This window comes from Hylobates moloch, unplaced genomic scaffold (assembly GCF_009828535.3).
Source record: "Hylobates moloch isolate HMO894 unplaced genomic scaffold, HMol_V3 SCAFFOLD_3, whole genome shotgun sequence".
NCBI lineage: Eukaryota > Metazoa > Chordata > Mammalia > Primates > Hylobatidae > Hylobates > Hylobates moloch.
In genome coordinates, this window is record NW_026652278.1 from 3,298,540 (window position 1) to 3,313,657 (window position 15,118).

General features: G+C 51.3%; 1 long non-coding RNA gene across 1 annotated transcript; it reads left to right on the plus strand.

The window, feature by feature from the left end:
- The first annotated feature begins 4,210 nt into the window (after nt 1-4,210).
- On the plus strand, nt 4,211-13,875 carry LOC131382929 (uncharacterized). Its single transcript, XR_009212556.1, has 3 exons — nt 4,211-4,310; nt 5,094-5,441; nt 13,647-13,875. It is a non-coding gene; the product is annotated as an uncharacterized LOC131382929 (long non-coding RNA).
- Nucleotides 13,876-15,118: the final 1,243 nt, after the last annotated feature.

The window sequence follows — 15,118 nt, forward strand, 5'->3', positions numbered from 1 at the left end:
AGAAAAGAAATTCTGATACATGCTAAAACGTGGATGAACTTTGAAGACATTATGGTAAGTCAAATAAGCCTGTCACAGGAGACAAATGTCCTATGGCTGCACTTATCTGAGGCCCTCATAGAAAGTAGAGGCTGCCAGAGATGAGGGGAGGTGCACGGGGAGTCCGTGTTGAATGGGAACAGAGTTCCAGTTTGGGAAGAAGGAAGCATTCTGGAGATGGACGGTGGGGACAGTTGCACAACACTGTGAGTACGCTTCATGCCACGCAACTGTACACTTCAAACTGATTAAAATGGTAAAGTTTGCGTTATGTAAACTTGACAATAAAAAAAGAAAAAGAGAACACAGGTAAGGAGACAGACACGGGAGAAGGGACCGAGATGCTGGGGAATGGCCAACCCAGAAAAGGAAGCAGAGTCAGGCAGGGCACAGGGCAAGCAGAAGGCAAGCCCAGCAGCTGGGGGTCCAGAGAACCACAAAAGCACCCCCAGGAGAAGAGTTGGCGCTGGGCAACAGCCCTACAAAGAAAGCTCGGTGCCAGTTGCAACCACGCCAGTCCAGTGAGGACGTTCCCCACTGCACGCCCAGTATGAAGGGCCGATAGCTGCAGCTGGCAAGGGGCGACCACAGGGCAGCCACCAGGCGCGGCCGCCTCCCTCCGGTCAGCGTAAACCATCTTCTGCGTTAAGAGCTCCAGAATGCACTTCCCCAGCACCTGCGCATCACCGTGCTCCAAAAGAAAGGGGATTCTAGGCCGGGCACGGTGGCTCACACCTGTAATCCCAGCACATTGAGAGGTGGAGGCGGGCGGATCACCTGAGGTCAGGAGTTCCAGACCAGCCTGCCCAACATGGCAAAACCCCGCCTCTACTAAAAATACAAAAAATTAGCCAGGCGTGGTGGCTAATTACAGCCAGGCGCCTGTAATCCACCTACTCAGGAGGCTGAGGCAGAAGAATCGCTTGAACCCAGGAGGCAGAGGTTGCAGTGAGCTGAGATTGCGCAACTGCACTCCAGCCTGGGAAACAAGAGCAAAACTCTGTCTCAAGAAAAAAAAAAAAAAAAAGAAAAAGGGATTCTAGAAAATGATACCTACTGCACGTTATTTGTCTTACCATTTTAAAACCTACATTTACATCACAGAACATTTTAAAACACACAAGAAAATGGAAGTTATAAGTAACCACACCACCCAGAAATGCCCCTCTGACATTTTGGTGTACGGTATATACTTCCAGACTCATCCACGTACACAGACACATATGTATATACACCTACAAATTCAGGCGTATTATTTTTCTCATCTTTAACCAAAATGAGATCGACTGTGTCTGTTCTTTTGATGCCATTTAGAACTTTATTACAAGCTTTTGCCAAATGACTAGCTCTTCCTTTTTCGAACGTTGTATTCTAATGACTGCATCATATGCCACCGTAAGGCTCAGCCGTGTTTCATGTGCACTAATTCATAATGGAGAACACTCAGCCTATTTCCAGTTTCCGACAGGAACACTGCAGAGCTGTGCACCCTCTCAGCCGAGTCTAAAGGACATTCATGATTCATTCCCAGCTGAGAAATCTGTAGCTCAAAGGGGGCATGCCTGCCCCTTGATGTATGTCGCCCTCCAGAAAAGCCACGCCAAGTCCCACTCCAGCAGCAGTGTGTGACAAAGCCGAAAAGGAAGTCAACTTTGACTCATTTAAATTTGCTAAATAAACGCATATGAAGCAAGGGCACAAAATGAAGGCAACCAGGACAGGATGCAACACCTCCAGGGCCTATGGGGATTCCCAAGGTTGTCTGTCCAAAAGCTCATCAGATTCTGCTGTCAACGTGGAACGTTTAGTGCACACAGGCTGCAACTGATTGGGGAAGCAACTACCAGTGAAGTGCCTCTGCACCTGCAGGCCTCCCCCACCAGCCAAGGCCACACCTTGCCAGGCCAGGTTAGGACACCCAGGATGGCCGGGCCAGCCATTCACCTCCTGGGCCCTCTTGGCCTCCAAGGAAGCTGGAGCTGGTTTGCATAGAGCTGCCAGTGAGCAAGACCAGTCCTGTGACCCCAGCCCACAGGGGCACATCAAAGGCCTCCCCTCCCAGGCTGCTTCTGCTGGTGTTGATGGCATTGATTTTGTGTCAGAAGTTAGCAGGATTCTGTTTTAATTGATGATCTTGCAGCTGACCCCTGGAATGCATTATTAATGAACGCCGCATCTCCAACAGCCGGTACAGCCCTCTCAGAGCAGTGTGTATCTCCTGGGCCCACAGGGTACAGAACCAGAAGCCCAGAAGGACCCAAGAGGCAGCAGTCTCCAATCGCTTCCGGCACCACTGTCATCAGGCACCGAACCCAAATCCCCTGGGCATGCATTTAGCATGCACATCTAGGGCCCCAGCCTAGGAGGTGCAGATACAGTAGCTGGGGATTGGGCCCAGGAACCTGCATTTTCAACAAGCCCCTACTAAACCAAGTGGCCCCTGAGTTGGAGTCCCCACCTTTGGGGACACTGCTGCATGTCAGCTTTCTCTCTGGTTTTCTTCTTTTTCCTTCTTTTAAAATTCACCTGGCTAGAACATTAACCGATATTTTTGAAATATGTGCACTATATACCAAGGGCCAGTGACGATAGGACTGTTAAATAAACACACTACATACCGAGGGCCAGTGACAATAGGACTGTTACATGGATACACTATATACCGAGGGCCAGTGACGATTGGACTGTTAAATGGACACAGCTAGATCCACCCCTCTCACCCTCCTAGGGCTCTCCAAGGCTGACCACAGGCCTGGAAACGTGCGTTTTTAAAACTCTTCAGGTGATTCTGACACTCACACAGGTTGGGAACCCATCCATGATGTGATGAGTTTAGAAGCGAGACATGCTGACATACGTCCTAATCACTCCCTCTTGGACTCATAAAGCATGGCTCCCAAGGTGCACAGCACACCACCTTCAGCCCCGGAGCACGCTCTGAAGGCAGCAGAGGCGGCAGCGGCAGGCCTGTATCTTAGGATTCACCAAGTACAACTCCCCCTGGAAAATGGGCCCTCCCATGCCCAGACCTTCCCTCTCCTCCACCTCCTCCTGAGTGGCGATTACTGCACCAGGCCTTCCAGACCCTTCTTCACCTCCGTTGGAGGTGATGGTTTGGGACACCAGTGAGACCTCCTGCCCTGGTCTGCTTTGGATTCAGTCCTGTTTTGGGATCTCTGCTCTAACCTCCACCTATTTCCTCACCACGAGCAGTAAAACACAAAGAGGAATCCACCACCTGGAACACACAGGTTCCCAGAAAGTCCCTCGGGAAAACAGCTGCTGCTGGGAGGACCGGAAACTGCGCTTCGCTACCCATCCCCAGACCCCGCACAGAACCTCTTGGTGACCCCTGCAGTAGAGAGGGATTCCAGCAAATGCACAGAGCGTGAGCCAGAGGCGGCCAAGGACGAATAGGGTCCTTTGTTTTGATTTTTCCAATCGCGTGGTAAGCCTTCCATTTGGAGTCAATTCAGAATTCTCAAGAGGACATGGGTCTACAGACTTAGGGAAGGCCCCCGAGACCCCCCTGTAATCTCACCCACCATGCCGGGCCCTGCGGGCTGAGGACCTGGGTGCTGGAGAGGCGTCTCCCTCCCCAGGGCTCTCCAAGGCCCAGCGGCGTCGCGCAAGCTCAGGAGGCCTTGGCGGGAGCGAGGGTTCTTGTGGGAATGGAATGGGCTCACACGTCAGAAGCCCTGGTCCTAGAGGCTGAGTGACCGACTCCGTCCACCCACCGTCTAAAGCAAGTGGTCAGACAGCCCTGGGCAGCGAGACCTCGCAGTCCTTTAGCAGTCCCCACTTCACTTCCCTGTCACGGGGGGCCGGGGTCTCAGGTTTTCTTTTTCTTGAACCTAGGCTGCCTGTGACTGAAAGGTTCTCCCCGGGGCCTGAAAGCTGAAGGGAATGAATAACTCCTCCCTCCTCGGGCCCAGTCCCAAGGCGCGAGACCACTTGCACCAGCCGTGAGCGTCAGCAAGATAACAGAAGCAGGAAGAGAGTCGGCCGGAAGACACGTACCCCTGAACACCGAGAGAGCGGCCATCCGGGTACCGCGTAGCAGTTACCTCAGACTGAGACACTTCCTGTTTACGGGAGACTATAAAACCCCTGCCCCGCCCTCATTTGGTGCTGACGCCATTTTAGGCCTCGACCCGCGTGCACCTGGGCGCTCGTTAAGACAGCGTGTTGCTCCACGTCGCCTCGTGTTGTCTGTGGGCGCATTCTCGGAGCTCCAACCAATACAAGAGCCTTGCAGTGACAAGGCCCAGGTCATAGACGGGGTGGCTTAGGATCCAGTTTCAGTTCCCTCTGCCCTTTCTGTCACCCTTTTCTTCCTTTCAAGGATCCAAATTCCACTAAACCTGACCGTATTTTCCTGAGCCCTCGCCTCTCACAGCCCCAGAGAAAGTTCAGGCCAGGAAACGGCTTCCCCCAACTTTGGGACAAGTTTTTAGGCAGACAAGCTCTGACTGTACCAGATATCCCAGCAGGACCTGCTAATATGAATCCATTAGCGAATATTTAAGTTCTTAAGTACATGTCCTTAATTTTGCCAGTTAAGTTCCCAATTGCTATGGTAATGAGCACTGTAAAAACCCTAGAGCAATAAAAGCCATTAGATTTATGACAGCTGGGAAAGGCCTGGGGTAGGGGGCTGGGCTGTTCAGGTCAGGAGTCACTCTCACATTTGTTTATTCCAAAGGGCGATGTTTATTTCTGTGTCCAGCCCTGTGCCGGGCACTGGGGACCGGCGGGGGGAAGATGGGAGGACATTGATGTGAGCCCCGTCCTGCCACAGAAGGAGATCAGAGCAGGAGAGCACCGGGCATTGGAGGCTGTCTGGAGGCCGGGGTCGCTAGTGGGAGGAGAGGGGGGCCTGATGGGAGCTTCCCGCCCCCCACCCCAGAAGCCTGTCCATCAGGCATAGCAGACGCCGGCTAGGGACCCTGGAAATGTTTCATTTCTGGCAACAAACAAGATGGCGAACTTCTTCACTATACTCATCTTTGCACCAACACAATCTAAAATACAATTTTTAATGTCTTTTGTAGAGTAAGGGCCCAGGAACGTCATCATGAGGCCCTGGGAAGGGTCCAGGCAGAGGAGGGGTCCCAGTGCTCAGAGAGCTCTGATGCAACCCAGACCACGGTGCTCCTCTACCCACCCGATGCCTCCTGAGAGACAAGGTGGCTCCAGCAGAGAGAAAAGTGTGAGAGGGACAGAGACTCCCTCAGTGGCTCCCCCCAGGAGAAGAAGCTTCTAGAGCAGGCGGCTAGTTCTGACCTGGGAGAGTGTTGGAGGAGGAGACCCTCCCGCTACTTGCACCCTGGGGTCTCCAGGGCTACCGACTGGCCCCAACAGCACATCACCCACAAGACTGGTGTGTTTACACAAAGCAGGTAACCCCAGCGCTGAGTGGCCACCAAGGCTGCATGTGGCTGCATGTAGCTGTGTGCAGGGCCATCACCCTTGCCCACACATCAGTTGAGCAGCCTTGGAGGAGGAGCGGCCTTCCCAGGAACCAACAGCTCAGCCACTCCGGGCCAGAGGCTGGAACTGAAGGGGAGGGAATTGTCCACAAGGTACCACTGGGGGTGGGGTCCTCACTCTGTTACACCCAAAGTCAAGCTAACCCCATTAAGGGGGTTTAGACCAAGCCGTGTAAAAGAGCAAGCTCTGGAAGTAATGCCGGTTGCCCTGCAGGAGCATCTGCACCTGAAGCCCCCACCCCAGGTTGAGGCAATCCATTTGATGAAAGGGACAGGCACCTGTGGGAAGGGCGTGCATGAGCATGGCAGTGGCGGCTGTGGCTGACATCGGAGTTTCTCATCCCACCTCAGTCTCATCCCACCACCATGGCTTTCTTTCGCCTACGGAATAAAGTCCTCCTGTTTTGTCATGGGGTTGAAAATCAAAGAAAAATGACCCAGGTGCATCTCAATCAATTTATAGAGGTTGAGTTTGCCAAGGAAAAAGGAACACAAAACCACAGGACCGTCTGTGCTTTTTCCAAAGAGGGTTGGAGACTTCAGTCTTTAAAGGGGAAATAGTGGGCAGCAGGGGAAGGAGGAAAGAAAAAAAAAGTGGGGGGGGAGTAGATAAAAGAGGCAAGCGGTTGCATTCTTTTGAGGCTTTGATCAGCGTTCACCGAATCCGCATTTTACCTGGGAAAGGAGTGGGTAGAGGAACTGTCAACTGTGCATTTGTCTGGCGCTCAGTGAAACTGCATTTTTACATAAGATAAAATAAACATAGAAGACGCAGTCAAAGGTGTGTAGAGGAATGACTCAGGGGAGTAGAGGAATGACTTCTAGTTCCATCTTTGGCCCTACTGAGCAGATAAGCTGTTAATTTACACTGTCAGGGTGAAACTCAACAGAAGTCTGTTTTAGGATAAAGATCTTGGGGCCTGAAAGGAACTTGCTTGTGAGGAGCCCCCATGGGGAGGTAGGCGGCCTCCATCTTTGCAGCTATTTAGGAACAAACTGGGAGGCAGTTTTGCATGATTTGGTTCCTAAGCTTGACTGTTTCCTTTGGCATAGTGAGTTTGGGGTCCTGAGATTCTTATTTTCCTTTCACAGGGTTCGCATTCTCACCCCAAATTATCTTCCCTGCCTAATAAACTTCACCTTGTTTTCTTCCTTCAACCATTAAGATACCTACAGTTCCCAAACATTCGATGTTCACTTACGGTCTACAATTCCATATGCATCTTGGTTGATGTAGTGAATTGAATGGTGGCCCCAAAGAGGTATGTCCACATCCTAACCCCAGAACCCATGAATATGACATTATTTGGAAATAGGGTCTTTGTAGATGACATTAAGGATCTCAAGATGGAGTCATCTCAGATTACTTGGGTGGGCCCTCAATCCAATGACAAGTGTCCTTTTAAGAGACAGAAGAGAAGACACAGTGGAGAGGGCCATGTAAAGACGGAAGCGGAGGTTGCACTTATCCTGCCAGAGCCAAGAAGCACTAGGAGCTCTGGCTGCAGGAAGTGGGGAAGGACCCTCCCCTGGGCCTCCAGAAAGAGGACAGCCCTGCAGACACCTTGACTTCAGACTTCTGGCTTGCACAGCTGTGAGAGAATAAATTGCCATTATTTTAAACCACCCAATTTGTGATAATTTGTTATGGCAGCCCCAGGAAACGAATACAATTGACAAACATACGGCGTGGCTAGGGGCGAAACAATACCCGTTATTATATTCCTGCCATGACAAGCACATCTGGGGAGAGAAATACACATAAGAAAAAAGAATGTGAAAAATTGCTTCCACTGACCCACTAGGGGAAACAAGAGCGACTCCTCGCCAACCCTAGAGCAAGTCAGGGGAAAGGAAGGAGGCCTGTTAAAAGCAAGAGATTCAAAAGCTCACAGTCTCTGGGGGTAACATTTCAGAGCCTCTTTCTGCAACCCACAGGCTGAACATTCAGAATTGCTTGTTCCAAGAAAGGATTCTCAAAGTCTTGGGGGTGGTGCTTTTATAACAGCTATGGAATTGCAGAACAACATGCATTTTAAAATAACCTGAAATCACTGGGCCTGGTTTTGTGGAATCCTCTACAAGCTGCCAGTGAAGAGGGGCTGGGTCCAGGTGACTGGCCTCAGTACTCTGGGTTTGGACCCCTGATGGCTCTGCCCTAGCCAGCCCCACAGGCCACAGACCATGTGGCCTACGGGACATCTGAGAACACCCAGACAGGTTTCCTGAGCTAAACAATCCTCTCTGTGAAACACACACAGGGTCTTCTGGGATTCCCGTCGGTTTCAGGCTGTATTGCTTTGGGGATTTTTTTCAGAGCAACAAGTTTGTATTTTCTAAAGACGTGAATAATTTCAAACAAAAGCAATGATGAAATATACATGAACATTACCGTGCATGGCTTTTTAGTTGGAAAAATGTCCTTATAGTTAGAAGAGCTATTTCACAGGGTTGTATTGCTGAGAGCCATTTGATTAGGTTATAATACAAGAGAAACAACATTTACAGAAAACGCGAATCCAATAACCACATCAGGATCAGGAAATAGCATTGTATTAACCAACGAGGAAATGAGAGAGCTGGACCCTGGACACAAAATGAGGAATCGGTATCCCTGCATCAAAATCACTGCCTGAACCTTGCACCAAAGCTCAAGCCTGGCTGAAGGATGTTGTGCTTCCCAGGAGGATGCCTGGCCCCTGCTTCATGGGGGACATCTCTGAGCTCCTCATAGACTCATCCATGTCTCTGTTGCAGCCATGCCACAGTTCAACCCCTCACTCTGCCCTGACTGCTCCCATGTCTCTCACAGGCATCGTTCCCGAGCCTTCTCAATAAATGCCCTGTGCAGATCTTCATCTTAGAGTCCTCTTCCCAGGAATCAGGCCTGTCCTGGATGAATAACCCCCCATTCCCATTTCAGGGATTCAGTTTCCTCCTCAGTCTTCCTTGAGATTCTGAACTCTCCTTCCTTAAAGTTGTTTTCAGATTGTGCTATTATTTCCATTTCCTTGGGTGTGCCTCTTCCCACGTGCACTGTCTACCAATTGATTCTCGGGGCTGTAAGTTTCTTGTGATTTGCAATTTTTGTTTGCAATGTCTCACGTGGACATTGCTCCTCTCACCTGACTCTGCAGTTGCCTCGGCCTGGCCCCACAGGTTGCATGGTTAACAGCAGCTCCTCCAATAAGCACTGGAGGCTTGGAAAGTCTTGCTGGTCACTCCCTCTGGTCCCCTGTCCCTTGAACCCACTGCTTCAGCCTCTGCTCACCCGCATGGGCCTTCTCACTCCTGGGCCTGCAGTTTGCCCTTGCTTTTGAATATGGGGTTATTTCTTCTTTTTTAAAACAGTTTACTTATAACCTGTGTTAGGAGCAGAGGGGAGAGGATGACTCCTGGCTCCACTCCCTCATTGGGGCTTAGAAGTCCAGCCCAGTCTTCAATAGACAGATCTTCACATTAAAAGCTTCACCTGCATTTAGAGTCAAAATCAGCCTCTTCTAAGTTGTAGTCTTTAGTCTTACCTCTACCCTCCGAAGCCACCCAGAAAAATTTCTGCTCCTCCTCCATGTGCAGTCCTTCCAACAGGTGATAACTGATGATGTTTCCCATGCCTTTCCCGGACGAAACATCCCCATTCTGCCTAAAGCATGGTTCTAAAACCTTTCATCCACTTGGAGATCTTTCTCTGGATGCATTTCCATTTGTCAATTAATGTTTAATTCTCTTACTGTAATTTTCTTAATTCTCAATACAAGTATTTCCTTCTCTACTGAAAAGTCTATGCAGACTCTCAATTTCATTGCCAGAATATTTTCATGTGCAAAGAGCTGTGCACCGCCAGCCCAGAAACACCCCCCACACACAACATCCCCAAGAGACAGCCCACCTGCCCTAATCGGGGCTATCCCAGAGATGGGACATGCTGACTTCCCAGCCAGGTCTCAGGCCACTGGGCAGACGCTGAACATGTTGGTTTTTGCTTTCATTGAACAGAAATCTTCCTCCCATCTAAAGATGAACGTACAAGAACATCTGTTAGGACATTCCTTCTCATTGAAAAGTGGAGGCAGGAGAGGGGTGGGGGACAGGCACCTAAACATTCACCAAGGAAGGGAATGATTAGACACAGCGAGGTAGGTCATGCCATGGCAACAACACATCCACAAATGCCGACAGTGTCTCTCTAGTGACACAAACATGTCCACTCATGCTGCTGCCGTGTGTGTGTGTGCAACTGTGTGTGTGTGTGCAACTGTGTGTGTGATTGTGTGTGTGAGATTGTGTGGGTGAGTGTATGTGTGTGTGTGGTGTGTGATTGTGTGACAGTGTGAGTGCATGTGTGAGTGTGCAAGTGTGTTTGTGTGTGTAAGAGTGTTAGTGTTGTGTGCGTGTGTGTGAATGTGAAAGTGTGCATGAGTGTGTGTTTGTGTGAGTGTGTGTATGTATGTGTGTATGGTGTGAGAGTGCATGTGTGCGAGTGTTTGTGTGACAGTGCATGTGTGTGTGAGTGTGGGGGGGGGACAGGTAGTATAATGAGCGCTGAGTGGCTTCAGTGACTCTAAACATGAAAGCAAGCATTTTATACGTATATGTTTGTATGTGTAAATACATAGAAAAAAGATCCCGAGTCTGGATTCCAGATGAAGCCTGCCCAGGGCTGGAGTGGCTTTCTCCCTGCAGAAGACCAGAGAGGAAGGACAGAGTGTGCAGCTTTCAGTTCATTTTACACATAATTACCTCTGTATTGTCTGAACTTCAATGAGCATGCATTACTTTTGCAATTTATAAAGAAAAAGGAAAACATATTCTCCAAGGCCACATGTCGACGAATAACAGTTCTAATAGCACAGTGAGTGTCTGCCATCTGCAGACCTGAGCTGAGGGCACCACGTGCCTGTGCCTGCTGCCCATCCCACAGTGCACCCCGCAGCAGGAACCACCGTCCCCTTCAGCAGACAGAGAGGCAGAAGCACAGAAAGGCCAAGTGGTTTACCCAGGCCACACAGCACGAGGCAGGCAGGGCCAGGACTGGCATCCCGGGGAAGCCAACCAGGAGCCCATATGCCAGACCTCTGCTCCGTGTGACCCCAGGACTCCCTGCCTGCCACGGGCCTCTTCAACCTGAGCTTGAGCAGACAGCTTTTAACCCATGCGCAAGAGGCCTGGAGCGTCCAGCACAGCGGCCTCCTCCTTCAAATGGCGCCCACACGCCCGGCTCCCACGTGGGCCTTGAGGGCCCCAGTGACTCGGCCTCACTCATCTGTGCTCATGGAACTCAGCACAGTGCCCCACAGCAAACGCATGATAAACCCACGTTCTGTAATAGAATGTTCTAAGATTCATTCCACAAATACGTTGATAGACATTCTGTATGAAGCTCAGCATTGGAATATCGTGCTGTTCTTGAGTATGCACCTTGGTTGTATGACTTTAATCAAGACTCCCAGATTCTTTACTTCTCAGTTGTCTCCCAAACATGACGAAGAGCACCTCCCAAGGTTGTCCTGAGGAGTAAATAAGAATTAAACCTACAGGAGGCCATCGCCCGCAGAAGCGTTTCCATAGCCAGCATAGGGTTCAATGCTGTCGTTCAGTTGGTGCCTTGTTGCTGAGGAAGAGATGGGGGCGGCAGGTGTTGGGACCTCATGAAACGTCACTGCCATTTAGTGACATGAACCTGAAGCCCCCCTCCCCCGTAGCAGACCCCAGGCCTCACAGAGGGCAGAGCTAAGTGACATTCCCCATCTCTTACGACTGTGGCACCAGAATGCTAAGGCCAGGCATGTTACACCTGACAGTTCCTCTTGTCTTAAACATCACCACAATAGCCCGTCTACCCTGATGTAATGCAGACACCAACCTCGGACGAGGACCCCCCTGGGCAGAATGGAGAACCCTGGCCCCTCCCTGCAGGAAGGCGTAGGGAGGACCCCGCCCTGGCCTCAGCAGGTGATCCTTCCACCCGCTCCTTTCATAACCGCCTCTCCAAGCACATCCCAGCCCAGGTGCCTTCTCAGGTGAACACAAATGCTGCTCTGCACAGAAGATTCCTGACACGTGTATAGACGCCGCATCTGGCTTGCTGAGTTAATTCTCAGAATGAGAATAATGGAGCAGACAAAATGAGCTAACGCCACTCACCATGGCAGCGGCAAGAGAAAAATAGAGCCCCTCGAAGTTCTGAATCAGACTCAAGTGAACCTGTTTTTCAGTGTCTAATTAAATACCCCCATTCCTTTGGAAAATAAATTTCCATAATTCTTTCCTCAATTAGACGAATAAACTGTTACTTAAGTGTCTTTCTCTTTACACTTTTTCTAACTCCTCACTCTCAGCTCTTAAAGCCACATGCCCACATTCAGAAGCTTGGTGAGGCAGGGACGGAGATTTTGAATTCTCTCTCTGTCCTCTGTCCCCTTCCATCCTCCCCATTTGGGTCTCCTCCCCACCCTTTCTACCCTCTCTTCAGTCCATCCCTGGCTGGGCCCGGCTGAGGGGCTCCAGAGGCCCTGGTGGAAGAAGGCCAGTGCAAGACCCAGCTCCTCCACGGACCAGCAGGGTGGCCAGGGACCACTGACCGGCAGAGCGTGAGTCCCCACCAGGAAAGAGGGAGAATGCACGCAGGGCTGCCGTGAGAACCCAGGGAGACCTCAGGTGAGAAGCACCTGGAGTCCACTGCAAACCAAACTCATGTTACAAACACCTGCATTGTCCTTGGGACCAGCACAATGCTCTGTCTCACCCGCTCCCCGTCCGATCACCCTCAGGGAGGCCTGTGCTCTAAGGGAAAGCCATCAGCACTTGGGGCTTAGATCAGCAGACCTGGGCTCTAATCCCTGCTACATGCCATCGTACCTGTCCTTACCTCTCTGAATCTTCATTTCCTGTCTGCAAACCGGGAGTCCTAGTCATCCTCCGTTTTGCTGTGACACTAAAGTGTACACAAACTGCTAGCTTGGGGCCCAGAACACCCAGGCCGTGAAATGGCCCCATGACTAAATCAGTGCACCCTGAAAAGCAGACACACATCACACCTGAGAGTCGGGAGGAGGCAGGGTCAGCGCCTGGACTTGTCTGCTGGAAGCATCCAGACCCTTGGCTGTCAATAAAGGCCCAGCAACCCATATTTGATGAGGAGACTTTAATTGTTAACTTTGATGCATCTTTTCAATATCCTAAAACCCCTAATGAAGATGTGCACAAGATTAACAGATGGAATTAGAAAGAGAGGCTTTTGTTTCATTCTATACAGAATCAGCTTTATTGTACTTATTTATAAAACCTTCGCATTTTCAAAGTCAAGGAACACAGAAAGGGAAACACAGCATGCCAGAGGACATCACACGCAATTATCTTTGCAGGAAAATGAGGACAAACGCATGAGATAAATCTCATTGCCCACTGAGTAGTGAACCTCCACGAGAAACAAAAAAATGTCTCAAGTTTATGTTTACAACAAGTGCCCTTTTATGCTGCCTTCATAAACACTTTGTGTTTACGACACAGAATTTTATCAGGGTGCCAGCAGCAAGGCAGGGGCCCAGGCCCAGGCCCAGGCCCAGGGGAAGTCCTTGGGGAACCTGAGGCAGGGGCATGGTCTGTGAGACCAGGGCCATCAGCTGTGAAGATGCTTGGCTACAGGCATGCTGGTACCTGTCACCCTCCCCAGCACTGTCAGGGCTGGCAAGGGCCTGGGGCAGGCAGAGCCTAAGAATACCCATCCTGGCAGCCAGGGCCGGCGGGGACAGGCGGGGACAGGCGGGCAGTGTAGGGAAGGTGGGCAGGGATGGACCGAGGGCAGCCAGAGCTGGTGAGAATGGACAGGGGCAGGTGGAGGCAGGAGGGGCAGGCAGGCCTTTCTCGAGCCGATATTCTGGAGCTTAAAGAAAAAAAAAAAAACTACATTCATCTGCTGAATATTTTTGTGCAATTCATACAATAAGAGCATTAAAAATAACCAGTGGGAATTGTTTTGACTTTCAAGAAGCCCTCTTAAAAGGCGACTGAGATGAGAGCGTCCTCGTGGGAGGTTAACTGTAAGATCTTCCTCGTATTAAACACTGATTAAGCATTAGGAATGAACGGTAATTCTCAGTTCTCTATTGGAAACAGGTTAACTGTGCAGAGTTTGAAGAAATCAGAGGAGGTCAGGTGTTTCTTCCCTGCGATCATTAGCAACCGGCCACAGCCACCAGCAGCGTGTGACAGTTTGTCAGTGATGACAAAACAGAGTGGCAGCAGCTTCCCAAGGGACCTCAGGGCACTGCACAGCAGCAAGAGGACACCTGGCACCACCGCACCGTGTGAGCTGTGTGGGCACCGTGGGGGCTGTGTGGGCACCGTGGGGGCTGTGTGGGCACCGTGTGGGCTGTGTGGGCACCGTGGGGGCTGTGTGGGCACCGCGTGGGCTGTGTGGGCACCGTGTGGGCTGTGCGGGCACCATGGGGGCTGTGCGGGCACCGCGTGGGCTGTGCAAGCACCATGCGGGCTGTGTGGGCGCCATGTGGGCTGTGTGGGCGCCATGTGTGCTGTGTGGGCGCCGTGCGGGCTGTGTGGGCACCGCGTGGGCTGTGTGGGCACCGCGTGGGCTGTGTGGGCACCATGCGGGCTGTGCAGGCTGTGCGGGCTGTGAGGGTAAAGGACAATGAGGGCGATTTCATGTTATGTGTATTTTACCACCATTTAATTGATTTTTTGGAAAAAAAAAAAAAGATTTGGGGCCGGGCGCGGTGGCTCTCCCAGCACTTCAGGAGGCCGAGGTGGGTGGATCGCCTGAGCTCAGGAGTTCCAGACCAGCCTGGGCAACACAGTGAAACCCCGTCTCTAATAAAAATACAAAAATTAGTCGGGCATGGTGGCGGGCGCCTGTAATCCCAGCTACTCGGGAGGCTGAGGCAGGAGAATCGCTCGAACCCGGGGAGGCGGAAGTTGCAGTGAGCCGAGATTGCACCACTGCCCTCCACCCTGGGCGACAGAACAAGACTCCAGCTCAAAAAAAAAAAAAAACAGACTTGGTTTTGTTGCTGGGTTTGGGGGGTTTCTTGAGACAGGGTCTCACTCTGTCTCCCAGGCTGGAGTGCAGTGGTGCAGTCATGGCTCACTGCAGCCCCAACCTCCCAGACTCAAGCCATCCTCCCACCTCAGCCTCCTGAGGAGCTGGGACCACACCCAGCTAATTTTTGTTTGTTTTCTGTAGAGACGGGATCTCGTTATGTTGTCCAGACTGGTCTCAAACTCCTGGACTCAAGTGATTCACTCACCTTGGCCTCCCAAAGTGCTGGGATTACAGTCATGAGCAATTACACCCAGCTTAAAAAGATCTGGAAGCAGCCACAGTCAAGCTGAGCCTCCTTACTGCCTCGCTATCTCCCTTCACCTCGCCAGTTCCCCTCTCATCTCCTCAAATCCACCCTCACCTCCCCCAGATCGGCTCATACCTCCTCAGATCCACCCTCACTTCCCCCAGATGCCTCCTCACCTCCTCAGATCCCTCCTCACCTCCTCAAATTCACCCTCACCTCCTCAGGTCTTTCCATACCTCCTAAGATCCCCCCTCACCTCCTCAGATCCCCCCTCACCTCCTC